Below are 17,721 nucleotides of genomic sequence, written 5' to 3'. Positions count from 1 at the left end.
ACAAGTTAAATAAAATTCATTTAATAAAATTAATTTCGTCCAAGTTCTCTGATATTTTGCAATAACCATTAATATTCATAATATCCTTTCATAATCATCAGATGAGCACTTAAGCTAAATTAATTTTGTATCCAGTCTTTTATGAAATAAACATGAAGCATGAATCTTTTTCTTTCTACAAAAAATTGGTATTCTTTTTTTTACTCTGATACCACATCTGTTCTGGTGGAGAACCACACCTTCTTAATAATATTTTATAGGCCTCCATGAGCACTGTTCACTAAAATTGGCATGCATAATCTTTCCATTTCCATTCAAATCTTTGTAAAACACAAGAATTGCTGGTCAATATTCATATATAGTTTGACTCCTAATTGAAAGTACACCAGTCTTTCCTTCTCTTTCAAAATAGCAGATCAGTTTAAAAATAAGAAATGAATTAGTGAAGAATGAACTTTAAAAATAAGAAAAAAACCTGGTGAAATTCTTACAAGCCCATGCTTTTCTTCCAAGATAGTGTGTTTAATTTTTGACAATACTATATCATGATCACAGTGTGGTGGCTAGGAAAATATTAGTGCATTAACATCTGAATGTTCAATGTACCAGTCATAAAAGACAGTGGTGTCAACAGGAATAATCAGTTAAATGGAATTAACCATTCAGTATTCTCATAATCTCTTAAAGACATATCAAATTCAAGGATGGTACATATTCCTGAAGCTAACTCTGAATGATGTATTTGTAAGCAAACTACGCAAACCTGCCAGAAGAATACACACAATACACAGATATATAGGACACTAAGAATTAACCACCTATCACATCAGATTTGGTTATGAACACTTGCATGATAAAGCATGGATCTGTGTTTAAGTGTAAATCAGGAAGCAACTTTATATTCTTGATAATTATTAGTTTGTAGTTTTATTTAGTAGTGTAGTGTTGTATAAGAATCATAAAATATGCTGAGTGATTTTCTAAATTATAACACAGTATGCTCTGATAGAAATATTAAAGATCTGATTATATATTGATTATAGTTTTCAGTTAGATCACTGAATACAGAATGATTCAAAAAATAAATTAATACTAATATATGGAACAATTCATTTAATTTAAAATATTTGCTTTTTACATAAAAGGAAGTATTTTCCCCTTCTTTGTACACCACAGGCACTAAGATGTGATAACTTGTTTCATTTAGTGTAGCGCTGAATTCTTGACAAATGAATCTGTTAGCTATTAAGCATTTCACTCTCTGCACGTAATGAGTATACAATTTCTGACACATCTAATAACCACAAATGGTGGCCTAGTTAGCTAAGTTGATAAAAGCTGCTCTCTCCAAGCAATAGGCTTTGGTTTGAATCCCACTGTATTTGTGAATGTCCTTTGGTGTTGATGATGAATATCATTCAGTATGAGACCACCCAACTTATTAATGTTCTGGCTCCATGGAGTCACACGACTCGTTGTGAGAGGTCTATCCTGACAACACAACAAAGTGTAACTTACCACTCCTTAAGCTCGTTTACTGTCTGCACTCTTGTCACCCTCCCAGACCATGCATTCCATGCTTCCACCACTCGCCTTGCAAAAAACTTAATTTTTATCCTCTTACTCACTACTTCCTTTTGCAACTTCCAGGCACTGGAAGCCTGAAGTGGGCTTGAAATTCTACATTTGGTTTCTAGAGCATGATTTTTGGATTATCTAATCCTTAGTATGCTTATTCTTCTAGTACCTAATGTAGTATAGGTATACAATTTTTTGTTGGTGGGACTCATAAAATAAAGAATCGATGTCATTGACAAGACAGATGGAAGTAACAGCTCTAAAGGAAATGTGCAACACAATGTTCCTCCTGCATGTGTTATTATATTGTATTTTGTTGAGACTGCTACTGTAAATGAACCATGCTACTTGTGCAAGTCCCTGTCATTTTCCATATGACAAACCATTACTTCCATGTGTCAGCAGATGCTGTCTCCATCTGTCTTGTGTACTGAGATTAATGTAGTGCAGGTCATGACTCAGAAATATCATATTCATATTAGGTTCAGTGCCCAGTGTGAGATAACCACCCTACTTGTTAGAAGCCTGAAATGACTCGAAAAAAAAATTCCATTTAGTATTTAGAGTGGGGTTCCCATATTGTTTAACTCTTAGTCCACTCAGGATGCTCATGTGCAGTAGGTTAACATTTCATTGGTAAGATTTCCATTAAAAATAGGTAATTTAATTACATTTATGATATTAAAATCATTGTTCCATATTAGTATTAATTTTTTACTCATCTTGTATTTACATGATTATTATTTTTTTAAAATGCTGTATTAGATGGTAATAGTATCTGATTTGTCACACTGATCACAAGATGATTACATGAGACCTAAAAATTACATGAGACCTAATTTTTATACAAATATAAATAGAACTTTGAGTGTGTATACATATGAAGATATTGGCTATATAAAACTTGTGCTATATCATTTTATTAAAAATTGTCATTTGATTTTTATATACTTTTAAAATAATTATATGCTAAATGAACTTGTGTTATATACTTAATTTGCTGTTCTTATTCCAAAAACATTCTGTGAAGTAACTATCAATAAATAATTTTTTAGTTCTCTTTTCATATCCTTTTAATTTTATATATTTCCTGCTAGTAAAGAATGAGTAACGGCACCTATTGTTTTTTCGTGTTTTTTTTTAAATGCACTAGGTTTAACCAATAGACTAGGGAATTATTTAAGCAAGACAATTCAATGCCTGATGAATTTATGTAATTATATTGAACTACCTTTAAATGTTCTTATGTCTATGCATAATGCAGTACTTAAAAGAGTAATATTTTATTGTAACAAAAAAAAAGATTTAAAAGTTGAGAAAGTCTCAACAACTGTAAAAGACAGAACAGCTTGGATGGGTTTGCAGTGTGGAGCTTAAGGCAAGAATATTGGAAATAATAATTAATTTAACTGACTGTAGAAACTTTAGATATTCATCTAAACTGCCCTATAGTCTGATTTGTTTCTTTTAACTTACTTTTAAATGCATCTCTTTATATAGTTGTATATGTCTTCTGCTGTGTGCAAATATCTGTTATAAACTGTATATTCTACATTTAATTAGTCTGAAACACAAGACATTTCACTGTGTGAGCTTTCTAAATATATATATATCTATGTATACACACGATCAAAGTTCTATTCTGTGATTAGTTTTATGCATCTCATTAAAAGATTTTTAAATCTCATCTACATCCTGAGCATCCAAAAGATCCAAGTAAAAAACAAGAACAGTAAAAATGAAAAGATTTCCTCACGTATTTGTGGATGTGTCACCCTATGGTCAGCCTGCTCTTGAACAGCGCGGTGTCTGATGCTACATGAATGCAGCTGCTTGTGAACCTGCTCCTCCGATGAAATCCTATATGGGGGGGGGGGTGAATCCAGTTAATCAGCTAAATAATATTTCTACAATTTTTGTATTTATGTATTAGGGAACAAACTAGGCCTTTAATGGTAGATATTTCAAGAATTCATAATAGTATATGATGCTCAATTGAAATATTAATATCTAGACATTCTCTAAAGTACTAGGCCTCGCTCTGCAAGATCCTTGGCTACTAATTATTCACACTTCTAATTAAACTCATTCATTAACAATATACTCATGACACCTTCTGGCAACTCATTCCACCAATTTTCCATTTCTCCATGTAAAAAAACTCAGTCCTCATATCCTAGCCATGTTCAAACTTAAGTTCCAGGATTACTCATTTTTCTCTTCACTCCTCCCATTATTGAAATTTTAATTTCGATTTAATTAAAATCTCCAGTAACTTATCTTTTTCTCACATGTCCTTTTTTTTTTTTATCAGTCAAACAACGAAAGCTTGCAACCTTCAAGTATTTAATCTGTCCTCATGGGAGGAATTCCACAGATCTATTACGATTCTCATCGCTCATCTCTGCATCCTCTTCACCACACTCTCACTACATAAAACCTGGATGACAAAATCTGAGCACACTGTCCAGATATGGTCATATCAGAGCTTTGTAAAGAGTAACTTCTTTATTTCTATTCATTAGTGTAGCTGTCAACATCCAAATAATCCTTTATGCTATTTTGACCATTATGGTCTTCTAAACTTCTTATTGTTCACTGTCACTTGATTTCCCTAGTTTCATGACTTTCTTGCATTGCAATCCCATAAAATCCCATATCAAATTAAATAGTAGCATTCAAAGAACTGAGCCCTATGGCACACCTCTGGTCACCACCTGCCTTCTAAATTCTGCACCATCATATCTACTTTTTAATGTCTTAGCAGCCAACTTAATTCATATCACAAGCTCTTTTTTGTACTGAAATTTTTGTTAATTAAGTGGTATTTCTATCTTCTTACTCAACTATTACTTCATTACAGAAAATGAATAAATCATTAAGGCAAGACATCTCCTTCGGTATTGTGTGAATGATATAGCTAATATGGACCACTCACAATGAGTCTTGGAACTGTAAGGACTCTGAGCCTAAGTAATAATAAAATACTTCCAAATTAACATCCTATGGAAGGCTTATGATAATTTTTGCATTTTGAGTTAAGGATTGTTGAAAAGGCAAAAACAAAAAAAAAAGAATTTCAGTTATATATATATATATATATATATATATATATATATATGTTAAAGATACCAAGCTATTTTAAACCTGGTTTTACTCCATTTCCCAAGTAAGCAAACAGACAATAAGTCAAGTTTGCGCCTGCACATAATGCAAGGCAAGTCTAGCTGACCCTGCAGGTAGTGCAAGACCAAGGTAACTCATGGTAAAAGTAGAATAAGCTCTGAACACTAATCTTAATATTTACCCATAATGCAAAGCACATCTCCTGGAAGAGATGTATGATGCTTTGTATTAAAGGCAAGGGGGCCACTACCCAGACCGGTTTTGACCTTTATTAAGGTGTATTTAAGTAAAGACCTCTCTAAAAATTAGGACGATCCCTAGACCCCTCCATAGTGGCCGAAAGACCGTCCAACTCAGCGTTGTTCCACTCAGTGACAGGCTCATCCCGTCACCAAGAAGAACTTCTCAGCGTTGGCTCTACCCAGTGGCAGACTCACCCCACCACCAGCCAGAGCCATAATCTCAGCAGTGGCCCTACTCAGAGACAGGCAAAAACTTATCGCCAAGTAGAGCCTCTCAAGGCCATCCCCCACCAGTTCCGACCCCCCATCGAGGTCTCATCAGTGGGAGCAAGGCTAGAAATACCAAGATTTTAGTAATACAGAGCTTATAAGTATTTTACCAGAACAAGTTACCATAAGGCGTTTTAACCTTATTAAATAGAAATCTCAGCAGGAGATATAAATGTAGGAAGTATTTTACCTTGGGTATAATAAATGTTAAAGATACCAAGCTATTTTAAACCTGGTTTTACTCCATTTCCCAAGTAAGCAAACAGACAAAAAATCAAGTTTGCACCTGCACATAATGCAAGTCTAGCTGACCCTGCAGGTAGTGCAAGACCAAGGTAACTCATGGTAAAAGTAGAATAAGCTCTGCTCACTAATCTTAATATTTACCCATAATGCAAAGCACATCTCCTGGAGGAGATGTATGATGCTTTGTATTAAAGGCAAGGGGCCACTATCCAGACCGGTTTGACCTTTATTGAGGTCTCATCAGTGGGAGCTTGCCTTGCCTTTAATACATGTATGATAATTAGGAGATGTATGATGCTTTATATTAAAGGCAAGGGGCCACTACCCAGACCGGTTTCAATCTTTATTGAGGTCTCATCAGTGGGAGCTTGCCTTGCCTTTAATACAAAGCATCATACATCTCCTCCAGGAGTGCTTTGCATTATGGGTAAATATTAAGATTAGTGATCAGAGCTTATTCTACTTTTACCATGAGTTACCTTGGTCTTGCACTACCTGCAGGGTCAGCTAGACTTACATTATGTGCAGGTGCAAACTTGACTTATTTGTCTGTTTGCTTACTTAAGAAATGGAGTAAAACCAGGTTTAAAATAGCTTGGTATCTTTAACATTTATTATACCCAAGGTAAATATAATCATACATATATATATATATATATATATATACATACATATATATATATATATATATACATACATACATACATATATATATATATATATATATATATACATACACACATATATATATATATATATATATATATATATATATATATATATATATATATATATATATATATATATAGGAAAAGAAATTAGATATTGTGTAGTCTGATTCCTTTTCCTATATATAACTGAAATTCTTAGTGAAGATGGTAAATTAAATATGGAAATAGACAACAGAATCAACAAAGCTGGTATGGTAGGAAGTCAACTGAATAAATTTATATGGAATAAGTGAGAAATTAGTCAAAACACTAAATCAGCTATATACAAGACAGTGTTCAATTTTAGCTTATGGATCAGTTAAAAGACTAGAGACTGCAGATATGAGAGTCCTGAAAATGATTAGGGGCATGAACAGACAGCGATATCATATTAAACACGAGGATATTAGGAAAGAACTTGACATTGTCAGAGGAATGCATTAGCAGATCTAATCTCAGGTGGTATGGTCTAAACAGAATGGGAGAGGGAAGATAAGAAAACAAGTATTCTTTGCCAGGTTGGCAGAAAGAAAGACCAAGATGTAGGTGGATTGATACAGTAAAAAGTGCCTTAGAAGATAGAAATATAAGATCTGATAATGTTGGAGTCTTGACAGGTAACAGATTGATTTGGAGGAGAATTGTAGATAGGAAGCTAGTAATGATGTAAATTTTTCATGTAGTACTATCATATATCCTGTACACTCCTTGAGGGTACATATCAGGAATATGATGATAATAACTGAAATTCTTCTGAGTCTTAAAATTTCTCGATTAGGAACTTGAATTTGCAGTCAAGAAATCAAAGGTAAAGTTATTTCATATCAAAAAAAAAAAAAAGAAATCAGAAAAAAAATCAGCTAATGCCTTTTATTCGTGTATAGGGAGTAGGTGAGGCCGTTTTATCCCTATTTAACTTTTGGAGACTGAGTGGGCAGTTCAATCTCCACTGGCAGCCAATCAGAGATAACTGGCCCAAGGCTATCACTAATTACGTGGTGAAGAGAGAAGGTTCAACAAGTACCGCCATCTCGTGGTCCCTAACACAATATATTTAATGTCTGAAGTAATGTGGGTTCTACAGTCGATTTTCTTGAGTTTATGGGACGAAAAACCCGAGTTTCCAGGAGAAAAAACCCACTTGCCCATGCTAGAGAACGACTAACTCGGACACTGGTTGAAAAAAGGTTTAGAAAAATTTCTTCTAGTCATCAGCTAGATTTGAAAACAAGTATTCCTTCATGCAGTCAAGTGCAGTGGTGTGCAAATGCCACATCCACTCAGCTACACAGGCTGTTATTCACTTAATCCTTATGATACCTCTCCTTATACTCATTTACTAACTGCCTCTAGCAACTCAATACACCCATTCACCACTCTCCAAGAAATTTAGTGCTCATGCTTTGCTGCACATTCTTACAGAACTTCTGGAGATGATCCCTTGTTCATTGATATTGAAATACTGTATTAATGCTACTTTTAGTGGTCTGATACTTTATTAGCTCTGATGCTGAAGTATCAATCCTCTAAAACCACTTTAGTAACTTCAATGTGCCTATCATATTCCTTTTTTTCCTCCCCACTTGTCAACTCAAATTTTGCAATCAATAAACCTTCAATCTGCTCTCATATGGAGGATTTCACAGACTTGTGACCAACTTGGTCATTTGCCAAGTTGGTCACAATTATTATTTTTGTCATTTTGTCCTCTGAACTGAAATTCCCTATCCACTATTACTTTCTATCTCTAGCCTCATGTATTTCTTGTGGTATATTCCCATCAATGTATACACAGATTTCACTCCAAAATGCATAACCTTACTTTCCACTAAATTGACAGTTATTATCCTTTGTCCAGCAGGATATCTACATCACGTTTATTAACTATTGCCTTTCTTACTTTATCATCACTAACTAACAAACAAACAACTGGATGTCCTTCCCCCCGCCCAAAAAAAAAAACATGTAACATTTCCTGTATCATCAATACACAAATTAAATAACCCTAAATAGTATAAACCTTGTGGCTCACCACTGGTCACATACATTCTCCTATATTCTTCTATTACCGTCTATTACTCTGATGTCTCTCTATTGGCTACCCTCTTATCTGTATCACTAGCTTTATATCCATCCCATTTGCTCCAAATTCCTAACAGGTTCAGTTATCCTGTCCAATGCTTTTTAAAAGTCTGGCAGTATCATAATGTAACCATTTCCTTTTGATGTGTGACTGAAAATATCAAAGATGAACTGTGTGAATTGGGTTTTGTTTTTGCATTACATTTGACAATTCTTCATATCATTCCACACTCTCAGATTCCAAACAGCATAACTTTGTAGTTTACTGCACATGCATGAACCTCAGTATCCTAGGAAGCTTCTGCTGAAGCATATATATATATTTATAATATAATACAAGTAGCTTACAAGGGTGTACTGAAAAGTTCTGATAAACACTTAGAACAAAAATATAAAATATATTAAAGCAACTGATATAATCACAAGAAAGAACATATCTTTATGTACCTCATCTGTTATGAACCATCTCCATAAAAGCGTTTCTGGTTCAATATAGAATGTCAGTACAAAAAAAAGACTGCTTTAGCCATGGTCTGGTGGTTGGGAAATATAATCAATACTATCATATGGAACAAACAACTGTAGGTTCAAAACTCTGAGCTACAGAGTTTTGAATCTATATAAGCAAGAAGAGTTGTAATAAAAGTGCCATTTTGTTTCGTTCAAATACGGTATGTACATATATCCCTGATAAGATGGTCAGAAATATAGATTAAAAATAAATAAATAAACCTCCCATTCTCTGAGTGGCATGAGTGATCCTGTGAAAAATATACAAATTTTTTTCATTTATTGCATTATCTTTGTGTATTAGGTAAATAAAGCCAAATGTTTTAACAAGCATTAATGAAAAATAATTTTCAGTTTGAGAATATTATATAAACCATATTTCTTATCATTGCCCATATATTGTTTAGATTAATCTCAAAATATTAACTTGTTCAGTTGCACTAACCAGAAGGCACACCTGTTTTATAAACACCTCCCTTTAAAAAAAAAAAATGGAAATGTTCTTAAATATCTAATTACACATACCAGTAATCCCGAACAGCAACTTTATCACTGAAGGTGATGCGCCGTCCTCTGGAGGAGCTGGGGGGTGGTGATGCTGCTCTCACTGGCTCCACTCTGTCACGGAACATTCCCCATCTGACTGACCGCCCATCTTGTCTCTCCTTTCTCCTGCCACCTAAAAGAGGAAATTATGCTTTTGAGTTTATTTTAATGAGCAATGTTGCAGTGTCTATCAGTATCCTAGATTCATTCACTTACATGGCTCACTGACAGAAAACAAGCATGAACTGAACATAATCAAATGGACCAGGCTAAAATTTAAGATGAATTATATTATTTCCCTTTTTTTTAGATGCAAAAAAAGACATGGATGATACTGGGAATTTTTGAATATATTTTGGAACACTTTAAAATATGCATAATGGAGGGGGAAAAATTCCCATATACATTTTGAAGCTTACAAATACTTGCAAAAAAATTCTGTTTATATATATATATATATATATATATATATATATATATATATATATATATATATATGAGTATGCTCATTTAAGATCAGCATGCAAATGATTAACCATGTGAATGGAAAGAATTTTATACATAAAATGAAACACATTAGCAAAAGTGAATATTTTAATCAGTTTGGCCATGTTGTTCAAATTCAGGACATGCTGCTTCTATCCTGATATAAATCTTAAACAGTTCTCTCTTTAGAAATGCAAAGTTTAAGAGGTTAATTTAATTTTAACATTTTATAATTTAATTTTTAAGTACTCTTGTTCCTATTTACAAGAGTAAAGGGGATGCACAAGACCGTAAGAATTACAGAGGAATAAAGTTGATGTTCCACACAATGAAAATCCTAGAAAAAATTCTTGATGGAAGACTGAGAAGGTGGAGTTCACAGTTTGGCTTCATGCCTGGTTGATCAACAATGGATGCTATATTTGGGTTATGGCAGAAGATGGAAAAGTTTCAAGAGAAACGGGAGCTACATCTGGTGTTTATATATATATGTTGCTTGGACAATGTTGCGTGCAGATGACCTGGAGAAAGTGTACGATAGAGTGCCAAGACAAGTCGTCTGGAGGTATCTGAGGGAGAAGAAGGTACCAGAAAAATATGTCAGGTTGGTGCAGGATATGTACAGAAATGTGAAGACAAGAGTGTGGACCTGATTGGGAGAGACAGAAAGCTTTCCAGTGAAAGTTGGCTTACATCATGGGTCAGGATTAAGTCCATTCCTGTTTAATATTGTGATGGAGGTGGTGACGGAAGAGGTGAGAGAAGATGCGCCTTGGACAATGTTGCGTCATGCTGTGTGCAAAATCAAGAGAAGTAGCAGCTAAACTGGAAGGATGGAGGAGATTACTGGAAGAGAGAGGAATGAGGCTGAACAAAAATAAGACAGAGTACATGTGTTGCAAAGTGGATGGCAGCCAAGAAACAGATCTGGAAATGGAAAGGAATGTCATCAGGAAGGTTAGTGACTTTAGATACTTAGGTTCAACAGTTAAAGAGGATGAAGAGGCTGAGAAGGAAGGGATAGAAGCTGGATGGAACAACTGGAGAGAGGTGGCTGGAGTGCTATGTGGTAACAAGGTGCGATCAATCCAAAGGTAAAAATGTATAGGGCAGTGGTGAGACCAGCTATGATGTATGCTATGGAAATTGTGGCCCTGAGGAAAAATAACATCAGCAGGATGGAGGCAGCAGAGATGAGAATACTTAGGTGGATGTGCGGTGTGACCAGAAAGGATTGTCTGAGAAATGACTATGTAAGGGGAACGGTGAAAGTTACGAACTTAGGAGCAAAGATACAGCAGGCAAGGTTGAGATGGTTTTCATCATGTGATGAGCAGGGAGGACTAGTGTGTGGGAAGAAAGGTCGTGCAGATGGATGTGCAGGGAAGGAGGAAGTGGGGTCAGTCAAAGAAGAAGAGCTGGTGGAGGAGGTCTTGAGGATGAAGAACTTGGATGTGAATACAGCCCAAGACAGGAGGATGCAGAGAAGACTCATTAGAAACAGCAACCCTACTTAAATGGGATAAGCTGCAGAAGAAGAAGATAATTTAATTTTGTTTTAAGTTTAAAAATTAGAAAAACAATCGGATCTTCTTTCAATTATCATTATTATTATTCCTTATTCAAGTCATTTAAGTAAAGAAAAATGGACTTACCTTGAGGATCTTTTTTTTTGAAAAAAAAATATGGTGGGCCATACAATACTTGAATTCCATTCTTGATGGATATCCTGTTCAGTCTGCCTGATGACTGACTGCTTCCACTCAAAATATTAAGACCATTATTTCAAAACTATATAATGCATTTGATGCTAAGGATGACAGAAAATCATGTTATTATACAGGGGAAAAAATCTTAATTATTTTACCTTCAGGTTTTTGCATAATCATATTACAAGAATAAAATATATCAAACATGTAAACAAAAGAACAATATCAAGTGAGCCAGACAACTTCGTAACTGTGGATGAAGATGAAGTTGATTAAGACAATATCGAGACACTGAAATGTTGATTATTGGAAGAGGGAGGCTAAGGAAATGTAAGGTGTAGAGTTCTGTAGATAGAACAGAAAACAGGTGGTAAGAAAATCTTTGAAATGTGAAGAGATTTTAGCACATTAATATAGGACTTACAGAGTAGATATGAGAAATCATTTCAAACGAATTAAAATTTTTATTTGAGTGAAATTTTTACATGGAGGTGCGTAATAATAATGCACAAGCTTATGTCATTTAAAGCCATCATGAGATTTCTCTCTTTTCAGTACTTCTCCCCCCCCCCCCCGCATCCACCAGCTAAACAGTCAGACCTACCAGAAGGATATTTGTATTATGTTTAATTGCCTGTTTAGCTAGATGGGGAAGGGTGGGAGGGGGTTCCAGAGAAAAGATCCAGCCACATTGTTATGGGAATGTCTTATTCAATTTCAGTTCAGCCAGCTGGGCTCTTACAAAGGTTATTTGCATCTCATCCCTAGATCTGATTTAAACCGAGGTCTTTCTGACCATATCCTCCCATCATTACCAATGAAGGAGTTAAAAACTTATTTTAAAAACCATTGACTGTTTAAATCGTACTGACGTTTGAGTTTGAACATAAACATAGCATCAACTGTTAGCAAAGTGCGAATCCCGATCTCCTCCGCCCCCGTTGTTTTAAGATATTATTACGTGACACCAACATGGGAGTCCAAAGACTCATCGTGGAAGGTCGCTCTACTCCACTTCGCTAAATACATCTCACCCTCCCCCACTACTACTACTCAGTTATCCTATTATAACTGAGTAGATACTACCATCAACGCCATATATCGCCCGTCTTCACCAACAGCAATTTTTTTTTCTCTGTATATTGCGTGTGTTCTGAAGGCCGATTTGTCTGTGCACGCACAGACAAATTATATACATTAATACTTCTTTAATCGTTTGTGCAGCAACAATTCATGCCATTTCGAATGCCACGTACAGCAGGTTACGTGTGATATATTTGCTGTACTAAATAAAATGATTTGGTTGTTTTCTACCATCACTCATTATTATTCCCAAGTTAATATATGTACTATGTTGTTTATCGATTGCTCTGAAATTAATCGGTCTCGTAGAAAAGGAGGAAACAGGGATTTTTCATCCCGCTAAATAGACAAAACCGGCCAGAACACATGTAATTAACAGACAGTACACTAGATTCTTAGCCTTCGTTACTTCAAACGTAAATCCAAATAACAACAGCATATCGATTACGAACCGATTTTAACTCTTAGGTATTTGTTTGCAATTATACGATCGTATTTTTCACAGCCATACCTGTTGGTTATCAGCACTTAAATAAACTAAAAGCATTATTTTAATAAAATTGATAATTATACTTAAAAGCCAATGATGCGTTATCACAGCAATTTTTAAACTGGTTACCACAAATAGCTAACCCACAGCGTAGATTTTTCAAAACGTACATCACTTGTTCATATACACAAGAAATTGGCTGTGACGAGGAAAGACCAAAAATAAATATTATAGTAAATTAACAGCTGATTTTTTTTTCTGTAAAAAAAAGTGACACCAAAAGATCGAATGTTATTAATTTGCATATGTATAAATGTGCTGAAATGCATTTTGTAATTAACTTAAAACGTTATTACAATCCTCAGCCTAATGTCATTTATAATTTTATGAAATGATGGTACTGTTAACTTCTGTGGCTAGATGGATCTCAATCCCGTGGATTATAATCCCTTCATCGCTAGGAAGTTGATTTAAATTATTAAGAGATTATTGAACACCTGGCTCGCCCAATTTAGGGCTGTGTGGGAGCGCAAGTACGATGAGCAGAGCCGCTTTTGGGCGCTTGTGCTTCCACCTGTCGTTTTCATTGTAGTTAGATGACTCTCTAATGAGTTGGCTTGGGTGAATTGCTGCTTTGGTGAAAAATGCAGTGGCAATGTAACGGAGATACGTCGGAACATCCGGAATGTCAGCATCTCGGTGGAGGAGAGCATTCCTGACAAACCACGGAGCATCAAATATCATACGAAGGCACTTGTTTTGGATGACTTGCAGTTTTTTGATGTTGCTGGGGGCAGTGTGTCCCCAAGCCGGCGATCCTTATATGAAAGTGGGTCTGATGATTGTTTTATAGATCTTAAGTTTGTTGTTAATATTCATTTTGCTTCTTCGGTTGATGAGGGAGTAGAGTTGGCTGATTGCTGTGTTGGCTTTATTACAAGCATAAGTAATGTGAGGGTTGAAGCTGAGTCGGTTATCCAGTTGTATGCCTAGATACTTGGTTTTGGTTTTCCATGGGATTTCTGTGTTAAAAAGTTTGATTACTCCGTGGTGTGTTGCCTTTCGTCTTGTGAAGAGGATAGTAGTGCTTTTCTCTGCATTGACTTCTACTCTCCATTTCCTGAACCAGTCTTCCAGGCTAGTTGCTGCGTTTTGTAGACGCTGCGTGTCTAAGTGTGGTCTGAGAGATCTGCTCAGAATCGCCATATCGTCCGTATGACTAGCAATGGTGGTTGATGCTGCGTTTGGGATATCTGCAACGAAGATGTTAAATAGTAGTGGCGAAAGTAGTGATCCTTGGGGGACGCCCGCGGTGATTCTTCTCCGTGAGGATCTGAGTCCGCGCAGCTTCACTTGGAATTTCCGGTCTTTTAGGAAGGAGTCTATGAGTTTGGTAAGATAGAGAGGTATGTTAGCTGTAAGTAGTTTATATACAAGTCCTTTGTGCCACACTTTATCAAAGGCTTTTTCAACGTCGAGAAAGATAGCTCCTGTGTGTTGTCCCCAGTTGTAATGAATTCTGTGGACCTGTTGGGTAGTGTTATAATCACAAATTGTTCACCTGGGATCAGGTTGTTTTTGTCCACTTCAGCTTGCAGTCGGTTTAGAATGACTTTTTCTGCTATCTTTCCCAGGCATGATAAAAGGCTGATTGGTCTGTAGTTTTGCGGGAATTGTGACGCCTTACCTGGTTTGTGGATGAGAATAATGTCTGCGTGTTTCCATTGAGTGGGAAAGTAACTAAAACGGAGTATTGTATTAATAATGGCAACGAGGTGCATAATTGCCTTATGCGGGAGCGCCTTGATGGTTTTGTTTGTAATTTCGTCTGGTCCTGGGGCTTTTTTGTTGTTGATTTTTCTAATTATGGAGTAGACTTCTCTAGGCGAAGTATTGCAGACATTTTCACGGCTGCAGGGCTGGCGTAGTGCGTTTCGGACATGTCTGTGTATTCTCTCTATGAAAAGTAAGTCTGCATGTGCATAATTTGGGCTACATTGAAGTTGTAGGGCGTCTGCAAAGGCTTCAGATTTTTCATCGTCTCTATAGACAATACCTCTTTCTCCGTGAATGGGCTGTATGGCAGAGCGGTTCGTTCGGAGAGCTTTAGTCATCTTCCATATGGAGTTGTCTTCCGCTTCAAGGGAACACAGTTTTCTTTCTTTCCCACTCTTGGTTTCTGTAATCTTTCAATGCGTAGCGAATTAAATTCGTCGCTCTATTTAGCTCCTGGCGATCTTGAGGAGAGAGAGAGTGTGGTGTGATAACGGCGCCTGATCTTATTTTTATTGCGGATTAAAGTGCGGATGTCTTCCAGAAGTAGGTTTTCTTGGACTTGGATGTGGGCAGTGGAGGCTGCAGATAAGCCAACATGTATTTTATTTTCAAGGTACTGGACCGCTGCATCAATTTTTTCTCGCGACGAGATAGTTGGTACTGAACCTATTAGGGTGCTGAGAGTAGTATTAAATTTTTTGAAGTTAGTACACGTCTGGCTGGGAATGAGTTCTGGATCCCCTCCCAGGCTTAAAAGTACTGGATTGTGGTCAGAACTGAGGTCATTAACGACTTGTAGTTGAAAGTGATATGATGTGTTCTTGAAGATGACAATGTCAAGCACATCTGGTCTGCCTCGCGGCCCGTAGTGCGTTGGTTCAGCCGGGCCTGTGATAACGATGTTCCTTAGTGAGGCGAAATTGTGTAGAACGTGTCCATTGCTGTTGAAGCCTTTGCTATTCCATAGTGGATGCTTAGAGTTAAGATCACCTGCCACAATTGTTGCTTCAGTTGTATCGAGCAGCTGAGAAAGATCAGAGGATAATAGAGTGTTGCCAGGGGGATTATAGACTGAGAATATTTTGAAATGATGGTATTTGTAAACACAAGCTTTTTATTCCACGGGCATCTCGTGAGACTTGCAGTGAACTATGCAATAGCATGGGGGGAGATACATACTTTCCTGATTGGTTTAAATTAGTTGCGATATTTTATCTCTGTTTGCGTACTTTTGACCAGTTTGCTTGTTTTCTGGAATGAAAATCCCGAATTTTCGGGAACTATTGACACTGTTAGTGTCTAGAATTGCATTTCCGTATAACTGTTCTCAATATTTTTATTAGACATATGTGTTAATGTATTTTATTATTTGCATGCCTTTTTTTAAATTTAATTTTGTTTTTGAGTTGACTTGAAGAAAAGGGAGAAAAAACTTTTTGATGAACTAACATTAAATTGAATATCTTCTTTTTCCTCTCCTTTTACAAATTGATAACTATACCATTCGCGTATACGCGCCTTATGGATCCGTTATTTGAAAATCGAATGTTTTTGGCGTTCTTTTTAATTCAAAAATCAACGCTGGATGACACAAATATCTACTTGGGATGTTTTGAATGTCAACGACAATAATATATGATCAAATAATATTCTAATTATATATTACGTTAGTAATCACATTATCTGACAAAATGTAAGCATTTAAGAATGGTAGTATAAATGTATGTCCAGATGAAGTTCGGTTACCGCATCTCGTGTAGAAGTTAGGCTGCAAATGTTGCTTAAAAATGAAATTTAATTATATTTATAAACGGTCATTGAGTAGACATTGCGTGCAACAAGTAGAATAGATTCTCCGTCGCTTTTTATTCCCGAAAGAGAGAACAGGAAGCTCCTTTAGCTTTCACTGGAAATCGGCTGAGCCGTCAACGATAGCTAAGTTGGTTTTTCGATGATTTTGAATATATCGGGATCAGAGTATCTCAGATAGTCTATTTTTTCTGAGATGCAAGTTGCAAACTCGAGTTCTGCACAAAAGCTTCACTAACACGGAACCGGCTAAAAAAGTTCCTGTACTCGGTGATAAAAATCAAACATGTAACAAACTTTCTTCTGGCAGTGTAGTAATATGGAAACAGAACCGTTTCCACAAAACTCCGTTTCTGCTTCGAAAATACTACACTGTCACTTAATCTACTCATTCCAATAATTAAGCCTAAATACGTCCTTGAATCTAAAGATAACGAAAGTTTAATATCTATTTAAATATAGCAGTTTTAAAGTTTACTTACATTGAAGACAAGCCATTCGATGCATCTTTGTCTAAAATCAGTAATCAAAGTAGTAGTCAAATCAGGTCAAAGTATTAATCAGTATAATAGCTTTTACTTTATTTTGCAATATGAGCGCTTTATGAATGCTTTCAGTATCAAGTCTCAGAATAGAGTGAGTGAGGAAATTGGAACATACCAGGTACATCAAATATGCAAATGATGTAACAAAGCATTGAATTGTTGATAAACCAGCATTTATTAATTGCTTTCTTTGTTTCCTGAATTAACATCAAATTTTAATTGTTTCAGTCGTATAATTTTTAACTTGGCTAGTCGTTTCTCTAACTTTACAAATACTTGATTTCATAAAATTAAAAAATAAATAAAACATAAACAGAAGAATTAAGGAAGAGGAGATATAGGAGTAGCACAGGCAATTTGGAATATGAAGAAATGCCAAAGTTAGATATCAAAGGCATCAGGAAATATAATCGAAGAACGATTCAAAACATTTTAATAAAATAATGGAAACTGAAAAATAAGCCAGGAATAATACAATACATAGGAAAAAATAAAAAAAAATCAGTAGTGATT

The 17,721-nt window shown here is 35.6% G+C and overlaps 1 long non-coding RNA gene across 1 annotated transcript in view; it reads right to left on the bottom strand.

The window, feature by feature from the left end:
• The window catches only part of LOC150105458 (uncharacterized), a 75,597-nt gene extending 66,029 nt beyond the window's left edge, over positions 1-9,568 (bottom strand). Inside the window, exon 1 of the long non-coding RNA XR_016548484.1 lies at positions 9,290-9,568. This is a non-coding gene — a long non-coding RNA (uncharacterized LOC150105458). The remainder of the gene's footprint in view (positions 1-9,289) is intronic.
• Between the last annotated feature and the right edge of the window lie 8,153 nt (positions 9,569-17,721).

This window comes from Typopeltis vanoorti, chromosome 6 (assembly GCF_054136105.1).
Source record: "Typopeltis vanoorti isolate ZY-2024b chromosome 6, IOZ_Tvanoo_1.0, whole genome shotgun sequence".
Taxonomy (NCBI): domain Eukaryota; kingdom Metazoa; phylum Arthropoda; class Arachnida; order Uropygi; family Thelyphonidae; genus Typopeltis; species Typopeltis vanoorti.
The sequence above is the reverse complement of the archived record's forward strand: the minus strand, read 5'-3'. Positions and strand labels throughout refer to the sequence as shown.